Genomic DNA, 10,717 nt, shown 5'->3' with positions numbered 1-10,717 from the left:
GCCGAGAAGCGGTATATGCAGCATATGACAGAATGAAAAATTCAACTCGTTGCCCTCTCTTTCTCTTACTCGCTCTCTCTCCACTCAGTTCCCCAGCAAAGCGTGGCGAGGTCTTGAAAAGGAACACACGGTTCTTTAATTTGTCTCCTGTTCTGGCTTGTGTTTCGCTATTGCCTTTAACTGGAGCTGACCAGCCTTATTGGACAATGAAGAAATACCAAGATTTGCAGATTAGGCTACTTCACTATTCTGTTGTGTAAAACAAAAAAAACATGAATTACTTTAGTTTAAGTGTTTTAAAAATCAGTGGCGTGAGGGAAAGAATTTAAAGAAATTGAGAAAGTTCCATTATGTAGCATAAATGCATTTGTAGCAAAATTTGTTGAAAAAAGTTTGAATGATCAACTGCACCTGTTGGTCCAACGCTCATTAGACCTTAGTCATAGCAGACGCCATATTGAATATTTCGCAAAAGTTTCAAAAAGTTTTGTGTTACTAACCACTGAAAAAAAGTTTTTTTTTTTCTGTGTGTGTCAGCTTAACAATTTGCATGCTAAACAATCCTGTTAAACTGTACTTGTATTTCTCACGGCCCGTTTTCATTCCTGTCAGAAATTATGTATAAAATAATACCAAAAAAGTTCCCACAGTGGTAACAGAAAACTTTTACATGATGCTGCATTCAGGTGTCAGAACAAAAGGACCGTGGCTATTCAACAGCGCATGCAACATATTGCTGTGCACCTTTAATTGTCTTCTCTTTTTCCTCTATCATTTTTTTTATTTTTTTTATTTACATTTTGTAGTTAAGAAAAAGGCCAATAAAAAGTGCATCACAATGCTGTGTTAAAGTTTGAAGTCCCCCAAAGTAAGTCAAAACAAAGTTTGGGGGTGTCTTAAGTAGGTACAAGTGCATAACTGTATAGGTTTCAGTATATATGCGTAACGTTTTGAAATCATTTTTCATCATATAGTTGATTTTCAAGTTAGTCAAAGCGCGCGCACTATGTAAACGCTGAGTAGAAGTTCGCTGCGCGATTCTTTCCAGAAGACTCTGTACCATCTACGAAGACGAAGTACTCTCATAATTTATTTATTATGCATTTATTACGTTTAAATATGACTACGTGTTTTGTTTAAAAGTTGTTAAGTAGGCCTACTTGACGTTTAATGGCGAACTGTTCCTGCCTCCAGGCGCGCAAAAAGACCACTCAGTTGCGGTGCGGAACGAGCCTCAACAGAAGATTGCGCTAAATCTTTAAAATGTATTAACAAAACTGCATTATAAAGTCAGTATTCCTGAAAAAAATAAATAGCCTATTTCGCATACCAATAAATAAAAATAAGTTACAAGCGTTTTAATGTGGTAAAATCACATCAATGAATTCTGGTGGACACTAGTTACCGTGAACGTTGACCATGGATATGGTGAAGTGTGATATGATATGGTAATTTCCTCTAGTCCTGTCATAATTTGTAAATCTCTGCCTCACGCAGTTAATCTAGGGGCGGCTCCGGGAGGGCGCGGCTGCCAGTGATGCGCGATTCTAATCTTTATATCCAAAAACAGATTTCTGCCAAAGTACAATCTGGCAAAGTGCGCTATTAGGACACTACCAGGTGTTTGCATGTCTCACTCTCTCTCTCTTGCGTCTGTTGCTAACTTTCCTCTAGTCCTGTCATAATTTGTAAATCTCTGCCTCACGCAGTTAATCTAGGGGCGGCTCCGGGAGGGCGCGGCTGCCAGTGATGCGCGATTCTAATCTTTATATCCAAAAACAGATTTCTGCCAAAGTACAATCAGGCAAAGTGCGCTATTAGGACACTACCAGGTGTTTGCATGTCTCACTCTCTCTCTCTTTCTCTCTTGCGTCTGTTGCTAACTTCAGTGCTCTTCTTTCTCTTTGTGCGCGCAGTAAATCAGATCGATAGGCTGCGCAGCGCGTTTACAGCTGATCAAACAGATCTCTGCTCTCAGTGCTCTGTGCTCTCCAGCTCACATCACCTGCTGCCTGCATGCTGTCGGTAAGTGCCATTTCTAACTACCGTGAAACCGTACTAAAACGGTAATCATAGTTTCCTTTCATTAATAATGTGCTAAATTAGTGCTAGTTGCCACGGTCTTGAAAAATGAAAGAGATACTCGAAGCTTACACTGTTTGAAGGATTATGATTTTACCCAAGTGACAGTAGGTATTTTGCCGGAAGGTAAGGTTACCATTGCAATTTCTAAGAAAACCAGAGCGTTAATTGTTAGTGTTCATGTGAGACAAAAGGTTTAGTAAACAAGATGTTGTTAAACTTGAAACACGTTTGAAATGGCTAACGAGTGCTCATGATGCCCAAAAATGTTGCTTCGGTAGGCTGCTGACTAGATTTTTAGAGAGAGAGAGAGAGAGAGAAAAAAACTTTATGAAACGTGTTGCAGCGGATGAATGAATTTAATGATTCGATGTTTAGGTGATGATAACCCAAGTGTGCTTCAATATAACCATGCCCGGGGACCCCAAAAGAGCCACAAGTGGGTGCTAGAAAATATCACATATAAAAAGTATAAGCATGTTTTATAATAATTTTATGTAAAAAAAAATGACAATATAGTTTTTTATCCTTTCTTCTATACATCAAAAAATAAAATCAAATAAATAATTATTTTTTATTTATTTATAACAAAAAGAGAGTGTTTCAAATAACATATTCATTAAGTATGGTGTTAAAATGACCATCTGTTGGGGTTTAGTATTCCTGTTTTGCGTTTTTGTATCTCAGAGGCCAAGGGCAAAACTTCCAAAATATCTGTTCTGCAGATACATCATCTGAAACCACAAGCCCATGTAACTAAAACAAGGAACTGCTACAACATTCAGTTATTCAGAAGTAGCATATAAAGCAATGTTTTGTGAGTGGTGGTGCTAAAAACCCTTTAGAAACAAGTTTTTGAGGAACAGTTGTTTGTCATCTGTGTTTTCTGTGAACCTGTCTGCACACACTATGAGTTACACTGCCAAAAGTGGACAAATTTATGTATTTTAATTATCTTTAAAACATTCCAAAGGCTTATGCTTAAATCCATGAAGTTAGTTAATTTAGCAGATAAATACAAAATGTTTCCATGTATGAATGTGTTTTCACGGGTAATATTTAAATTTTTATTTTTTTTAAAGCATGCAAGAGTTGTCTTGGCAAGTGTAAAGTGCAACTCAGTGTAGTCAGGTTGATTCAGTCTTATGTAATGTTTTTGACTTGAATAAAACCAGTTTATGTAGATACCACATTCTTTGGTTACTTGACAAAACATTTTTTTAGAGGACCACCTGTACATCCACTTTCATTCTTCTCTCTGTCCCTCATGTTATAGAACTTCATATTTTCATCATAGCTTCATCAGTTATTTTACTTCTTTTTTTTTTTTTAAATCTTCCAAGTTATTTGCCTTTTTAAAAATCCTTTTAAAAAGTGCCGTATAGAACATATTGAAAATTGGGACACATTACCTCTTCAGTTCATGTGTCTCAGGGAGACACCCAAGATAATGTGAAGGAGGGGAAGAAACACTCTTTATCAGTTTAGACAGAGGTCCTTGTCCTCTTGAGCAATGGATGAGAACTCACACTGAACAGAATGGCCTGTTATCATTCAAAATCTGTGGTATTTGTGCAGATGACTACAGATGGCATCCTTTTAAAAACACTAGACTATTATTAATTTAACATATGCACAAATAAACCATTTGCTGTGTTTACTTATAATTCCTGTAAAATACTGTTTTTATGAAAAAACTACCTGAGGTGTAATGTCTTTTTAGCATTTAAAATGAGATATTGCTGGGGTTTGGGTTAGCAGCAGGAGGTTTTAGCCATGGGCACAGCAAAAACACACACATATGCGAGTGGACTGTTCTGTTGACAGGTTTGTGTGACAAGTGATAGGAGAATTGGATCAAACTTTATAGACTGTAATCAGTCTGTGTCATTTAGTAATCTCAGAAATCATGCTCTCTAACTTTCTCTCTTAATATTTGCGCCAGAGAACTCTCAGTCTAGGATTTTTAGAAGGCCTTTTCTTATCATTCCTCACTCCCTGAAAAAGAAGCGAGCCTCAATTAGGAAAGCATGAATAGTGTCAGCGATCGGAGTGGTTTCAAGCATGAAGAATGTGCGTATCTACACAGATGTGTGTGCATAATTATTTGTGTGAAGGTTTACTACAAGTGCAGATACAAGGCTCAGGTACTAGGGTGATGTGGGCGTTCATATGCCCGATGTGATATAAATGGAAACTTAATCCTTGTGTAAGTTCAAAGAAATCTCAAGTTGGCAGGAGGACCTTATTAGGATGGAGAAAAGTTCTCCCAGGGACTGTTTGTGTGTGTGTGTGTGTGTGTGTGTGTGATGTGTGTAGGGGTTTCTTTGTCCTGTCCTTGGCCTTTTGTTCAGTGGTATGTGTGTCTGGATTGTAGCCAATCGGAACTTTACAAGAGCGGCAGGAGGAAAGTGCTTTCTCCATCTTCCAATTAAATTTTCATTCAAAAGTTGCTTGAGTAACCATGACCATACTAAAAATGGACCATACTAATATAAAAATATGTAAAACTGTTATTATAAGTTTTATAAAAAAGTATTATAAAACTAAACGTCTGGTATGGTTGCATGCGTGATTTTTATATGGTGAAATATAAGGAGCAGTCTGTTTATTTTAATGGATTTTTTGTGCTCTTGTACTTAGACCATCTGTTGCACATGTGTGTGTGTGTATCATATTCCAATGTGTTTGTCAGGAATGTTTTCCGAGGAGTCTGTGTAAGACAACAAGCAACAATATAGCAATAAAACAAAACAAATATTATGAATTATGAAGCCAAATATTGTATGAACTGCATTTTCCCATAAAGTAATGAAATAAATAAAGTAAATTTCCCTTTTCAGTAGAGACAGAGGCAGATAAAGGTAAAGAGGGAGGCAACGTCTCTTCTGCCTCATTTGAACTCACTTTATTCTCAGAGAGGTCTTAAATGGTTGAATAAATTGAATGGCAAAATTGCAATAAAACATAAAGTATTTTAGAGTTGTGGTTTGAACAATAGTGCACCTGCTCCAGACAGGTGCTTATGCGGGATGTTCAAGTTCAGTTCCAGGGTTCCAGTGGTTTTAATATTGTGATTTACAGGCCTGGAAACATTATGGAAATGTTTTAAACCCATGGAACAACAATGAGCATTTCTATAGTGAATATAATATCTAGTTGCTTAACTGTAACATGTTTCATCAGCCAAATTTGTTTCTTTTGAGTGAATTCATTATGAAATTATTTTTAACAATTCTCAATTTAGTAGCATGAAAAGCTGAAAAGGTCATAGAGAATCATTGGTTAGAAAGTGTGGGAACCCAGTGTTCTGTACTGCTATCATACACCCCCTGTCTCTCTCTATCCCATTCTAAATGCTGTACTTGTGCATTGTTAAAAATGAAGAAAATCATTAAAAAGCATAATATAATATTATACTTTATATGCCAATGTTCAAAGTTTTTTTTTAAATAAATGATTATTTTTTTCAGCAATGATGCATTCAATTAGTCAAAAGTGAAGGCATTTATAATGTCACATGATTTCTATTTCAAATAGATGCTGTTCTATTGAACTTTCTATTAGAGATGCACCGATCGACCGGCCAGGGACCGGAATTAGCCAGTTTTCCGCATGATCGGCCCCGACCGGTCAGTTTGCCGGTGTTCTGACGATTTCTGACGATACCTGCTCAGATTGTGCTACCTCCCATTAAAAAGATAGGTAGCACAAATCGATAGCGAAAAATGCTACCTATCAGATTGTGCTACCAGCATCTTATTCATGTGGTTTGAGGCTTTTTTTAATGTTCATACCCCTACCCTAAACCTACCCGTCCATACCTACCCTTACCCTAAACTTACCCTTAAAACAATGCAAATATATTTTTGGTAGCACAATCTGATAGGTAGCATGTTTCGTCAGTACACCGGTTCCGAGCCGGTCTGTTTTTACGTCACACTTACGGCGATTGATAATGTATTTGTATCGTACCAGGGGGGAGTCCAAGATGGCTACCTGATCAGACGTGTTTTTATGAGCTCCTGCACCATCTGTGTTTAGACAGTGCAAAAATAACTTTTTATTAATCGTATGCTGCGTGTGTTATTTTGTTACGTCTTTGACTTGAAGTTTTCCCCTATATTGCGTCACCATGGGGCGTAAACGTGGTCATTCAAACAACTCTTCGACTGATGCTAAGGTGGCTAGCATTAGTATTAACGCGCGCTCACCAGCCAGCAGTGGCCATGATTACGTTGTTTCTTGCGCGAGCGAGGAAGATACGTTCAGTTTAGCTGAAGAGGAATCCCTGCATTGCCTATCACCCCGAGTAATTCGCCAGTCATAAAGAAAAGAGCAAGTGACGACACTCGAGCTGATATCTCGACGCAACTATCAGGCATAACACAGCTGATCAACAGCCGCTCAGACGGAATAGAGAAAAAGATCTCGGACATGTCAGCTGAACTGAAGGCCGTTGTTGAGAAGGTTACTAGTCTTGAGCGGCGTATGGATGATGTTGAACGGCCTGTGGCTCAGATGCAGCGGAGGATGGATGATATGGAAACATATTTGAGAAGACGTAATTTGAGGATAGCCGGGATTCCTGATTCTGCACATGAAGACATTCGGCTTGAGGTGGTCAAAACCTGCCAAAATGTTCTTCCTAGTGCAAAGGACAAACTCTCGGATGTTATTGACGTGGTCCATCGTATTAACGCGCGCTCACCAGCCAGCAGTGGTCATGATTACGTTGTTTCTTGCGCGAGCGAGGAAGATACGTTCAGTTTAGCTGAAGAGGAATCCCTGCATTGCCTATCACCCCGAGTAATTCGCCAGTCATAAAGAAAAGAGCAAGTGACGACACTCGAGCTGATATCTCGACGCAACTATCAGGCATAACACAGCTGATCAACAGCCGCTCAGACGGAATAAAGAAAAAGATCTTGGACATGTCAGCTGAACTGAAGGCCGTTGTTGAGAAGGTTACTAGTCTTGAGCGGCGTATGGATGATGTTGAACGGCCTGTGGCTCAGATGCAGCGGAGGATGGATGATATGGAAACATATTTGAGAAGACGTAATTTGAGGATAGCCGGGATTCCTGATTCTGCACATGAAGACATTCGGCTTGAGGTGGTCAAAACCTGCCAAAATGTTCTTCCTAGTGCAAAGGACAAACTCTCGGATGTTATTGACGTGGTCCATCGTCTTGGGAAGTTGCAACAAGATGGCACGAAGCGTCTCAGGGTGACCATTATGCAGTTCTCCGTTCTCTCTTAGAGATGCTGTTTGGAAGGCAGATTCTTCATAGCTGAAAGAGAACGGTCTGCGTTTCATGGAAGATTTCTCAGCGGGAGATCGTGAAAGGAGAAGGAAGCTGTGGCCAGAGGTCCAAAAGGAGGCAGATTCTTCGTCGGAGGCAGAGCTTTCATTCAGGCAGATTCTTCATAGCTGAAAGAGAACGGTCTGCGTTTCATGGAAGATTTCTCAGCGGGAGATCGTGAAAGGAGAAGGAAGCTGTGGCCAGAGGTCCAGGGAAGACGGCATTCTTCGTCGGAGGCAGAGCTTTCATTCAAGGGCAGGGAGAAATCATCCTGCCTAATTAAAGTGCTTTCATCTTAATAACAGTCGTTGCCAGTTCTGATTTTACTGATCTGTCAGGTGCACTTTTCAGACATTGATACGGGTTTGTTGTATATATTTTAGAGACTGCCTCTAAATTTTTTGTTACAGTTCTTTTTTGCAATTTTTGATATTCAATATGGTGCTGCTTTTTTCAGCATTTTTTGATTTTGCGACCTATTTTCAATAAGATTGGGGAAAAAATTTAGTTCATAGAACTTAAAGCAGGTTAACTGTTTCAGTGTTTGTGAGTTCTTTAAATGTCTTTCTCTGTTGTGTCCTTAAATGCCAGGGGTTTAAGAGATGTTGTTAAACGCAAGGCATTATTTTTGTTTTCTAGACAGTTTGGTTCTGACTTCGTGTTTTTTCAAGAGTCTCATTCTAAAGATAATGATGGTAATTTTTGGAAATCGCAGTGGGGTAGTGAGATATGGTTCTCTCATGGTTCGGAGCACTCTGCAGGGGTTTCCTGTTTAAAAAATAATTTTGCAGGGGATGAGTTGCACACATACTGTGATGAATATGGGCACTATATTTTGTTAATTCTGAAATGTTATAATCTGAATCTTATTGTCGCTAATTATTATGCGTGTTTTTTCAAGAGTCTCATTCTAAAGATAATGATGGTAATTTTTGGAAATCGCAGTGGGGTAGTGAGATATGGTTCTCTCATGGTTCGGAGCACTCTGCAGGGGTTTCCTGTTTAAAAAATAATTTTGCAGGGGATGTGTTGCACGCATACTGTGATGAATATGGGCATTTTATTTTGTTAATTCTGAAGTGTTATAATTTGAATCTTATTGTTGTTAATTATTATGGGTATAACTCTAGATCTGAGAATGATCAGTTATTATTTGTTTTGGAAGATAAGCTTACTTATTGGCAGTCTAAATTTCCAAATGCTTATTTAGTGATTGGTGGTGATTTTAATACTGTCCTGATTCTGAATGGATCCCTTGATAGGTGGCCACCTGGTCGCCCATCAAACTCAAACACAGCTCTGAAAGCATTTATGCATAGGTTAGAGCTTATAGATATATGGAGGGTTAAAAATGCGAATGATAGAGTATAAACATGGAGCAATAAAAATGAATCTAGACTTTCACTAATTGATTTTTGGTTAGTCTCTAGAAATTTTGATAAAGAGAATATCTATATTGATATCTCTGAAACGCCATTAACAGATCATAAGGCTGTTTCTATTAAAATTTAGCTTTCTCCTGAAGCTAGATTTAACAAGGGCTCTTCTTATTGGAAAATGAACAGTTCATTGCTTAATCATAATGATGTTAGATCAGAGCTGGAAAGACTTATTGGTTTTTATTGGAGCAAAGCTACACAAGAAAATTCATTTGGTATAAATTGGGAATTGTTAAAATATGAAATTGGGAAATACCTCAGAAAATTTAGTGCTAATTTGGCTAAAATAAAACGTCTTGAAGAAGTTAATATTGTTAGTGAAATCTCGTCTATTACCAAGATCTTACCTGAAAATCTGTCCGATAGTCAGAGAGCCTATTTAGTTAATTTGCAAATTAAGTTGGATGACTTGTATAAATTAAGAGCAGAAGGGGCTTTTATAAGGTCAAGGCAAAGGTGGCTTGAATATGGTGAACAGATGTCTTCCTACTTTTTTAAGCTTGAGAAAAATGAGCCAATTGTCAATTAAATATTGGAGGGGTTGTCTCAGATAATGCTAAAGAAATTTCCCAATTTTGATTTAAGTTTTACTCAAATTTGTATAAATCTAAATTTTATCTAGCTGATCTGGATCCTTTCAGTAAACATCTTGGTAATGTTAATTCTATTAGTTATGATGAAAAAAATGTATGTGACTCGACAATTACTATCGATGAGGTTAAAGAAGCAATTTTACATTTAAAAAATAACAAGTCGCCTGGCAGTGACGGGATAACGGCAGAATTTTATAAGTTATATTCCGAGTTGTTATCTCCGTTCCTCCTGCAAGTGTATATAGAGAGTTTAAATTACTCTGAGCTTTCTGTTAGTATGAGGCAAGGTGTAATTTGTTTAATACCTAAACCTAAAAAGGACACTCTTCTTTTAGACAACTGGAGACCTATCAGCCTCCTTAATAATGATTATAAATTGTTTGCCCTTATTTTCTCTAAGCGTTTTAAGTTGGTTTTGAACTCCATTATCGATGAAAATCAGTCAGGTTTCATGAAAAATCGTCATATTTTTAATAATATTAGACTTGTCTTTGACCTCATTGATTACTCTGACTATATTGAGGACGATAGTTTAATTCTGTTTTTGGACTTCTTCAAAGCTTTTGACACTATTGAGCATCCTTTCATTTTTTTTTTTGTTTAGAGCGTTTTGGTTTCGGGCCTTATTTTTGTAATGCAATGAAAACGTTGTATGCTGGGGGAAATAGCTCAGTGAAATTAGGACATGGTACTACACAAAGATTTCTTTTAGAAAGAGGTATTCGGCAAGGCCGTCCAGCTTCCGTATATCTCTTTCTTATTGTAGCTCAAGCCTTCTGTCATTTTATTAAGGATAGTAAGCTAGAAGGAATTCATATTGCTGGGAGAAGTATTTCAATTAGTCAACTAGCGGATGATACAACCTTATTTTTTAAAAACTCGAGCCAGGTTCATCAGGCAATTAAAAATATACAGTTGTTTTCTAATGCTTCAGGTTTGTACCTTAATATAAAAAAATGTGAAATATTAGTCTTAAAAAATTCCTCCCTTTTATCTGTGGATGGTATTCCAGTTAAAGAAGCTGTTAATTACTTAGGCGTTGTCATTTCGAAAAGTGAACAAGATAGAGTTTCCCTGAATTTTAACCCTTCTTTTGAAAAGATAAAAAGAAAATGTAATCTTTGGTTATTAAGGGACTTGTCCCTCAGAGGTAGAGTTCTTCTGTCAAAAGCAGAAGGAATTTCTAGATTAACCTATATTGCTTCAACCATATATCTAGACCAGGGGTGGCGAACGTCAGTCCTGGAGAGCCGCAGCCCTGCAGAGTTTTGCTTCAACCCTAATCAAACACACCTG

The 10,717-nt window shown here is 37.7% G+C and overlaps 1 protein-coding gene across 1 annotated transcript in view; it reads left to right on the top strand.

Annotated features, from left to right (window-relative positions):
* Nucleotides 1–1,826: 1,826 nt before the first annotated feature.
* The window catches only part of esr2b (estrogen receptor 2b), a 30,136-nt gene continuing 21,245 nt past the window's right edge, over nucleotides 1,827–10,717 (top strand). Inside the window, 1 exon segment of the mRNA XM_016442265.1 lies at nucleotides 1,827–2,025. The gene's annotated coding sequence lies outside the window, so the exon portion shown is untranslated.

Source organism: Sinocyclocheilus anshuiensis, unplaced genomic scaffold, assembly GCF_001515605.1.
Source record: "Sinocyclocheilus anshuiensis isolate Anshui unplaced genomic scaffold, SAMN03320099.WGS_v1.1 scaffold487, whole genome shotgun sequence".
Classification (NCBI taxonomy): Eukaryota; Metazoa; Chordata; class Actinopteri; order Cypriniformes; family Cyprinidae; genus Sinocyclocheilus; species Sinocyclocheilus anshuiensis.
Note: the sequence above shows the minus strand (reverse complement) of the source record. Positions and strands in the feature narration are given on the sequence as shown.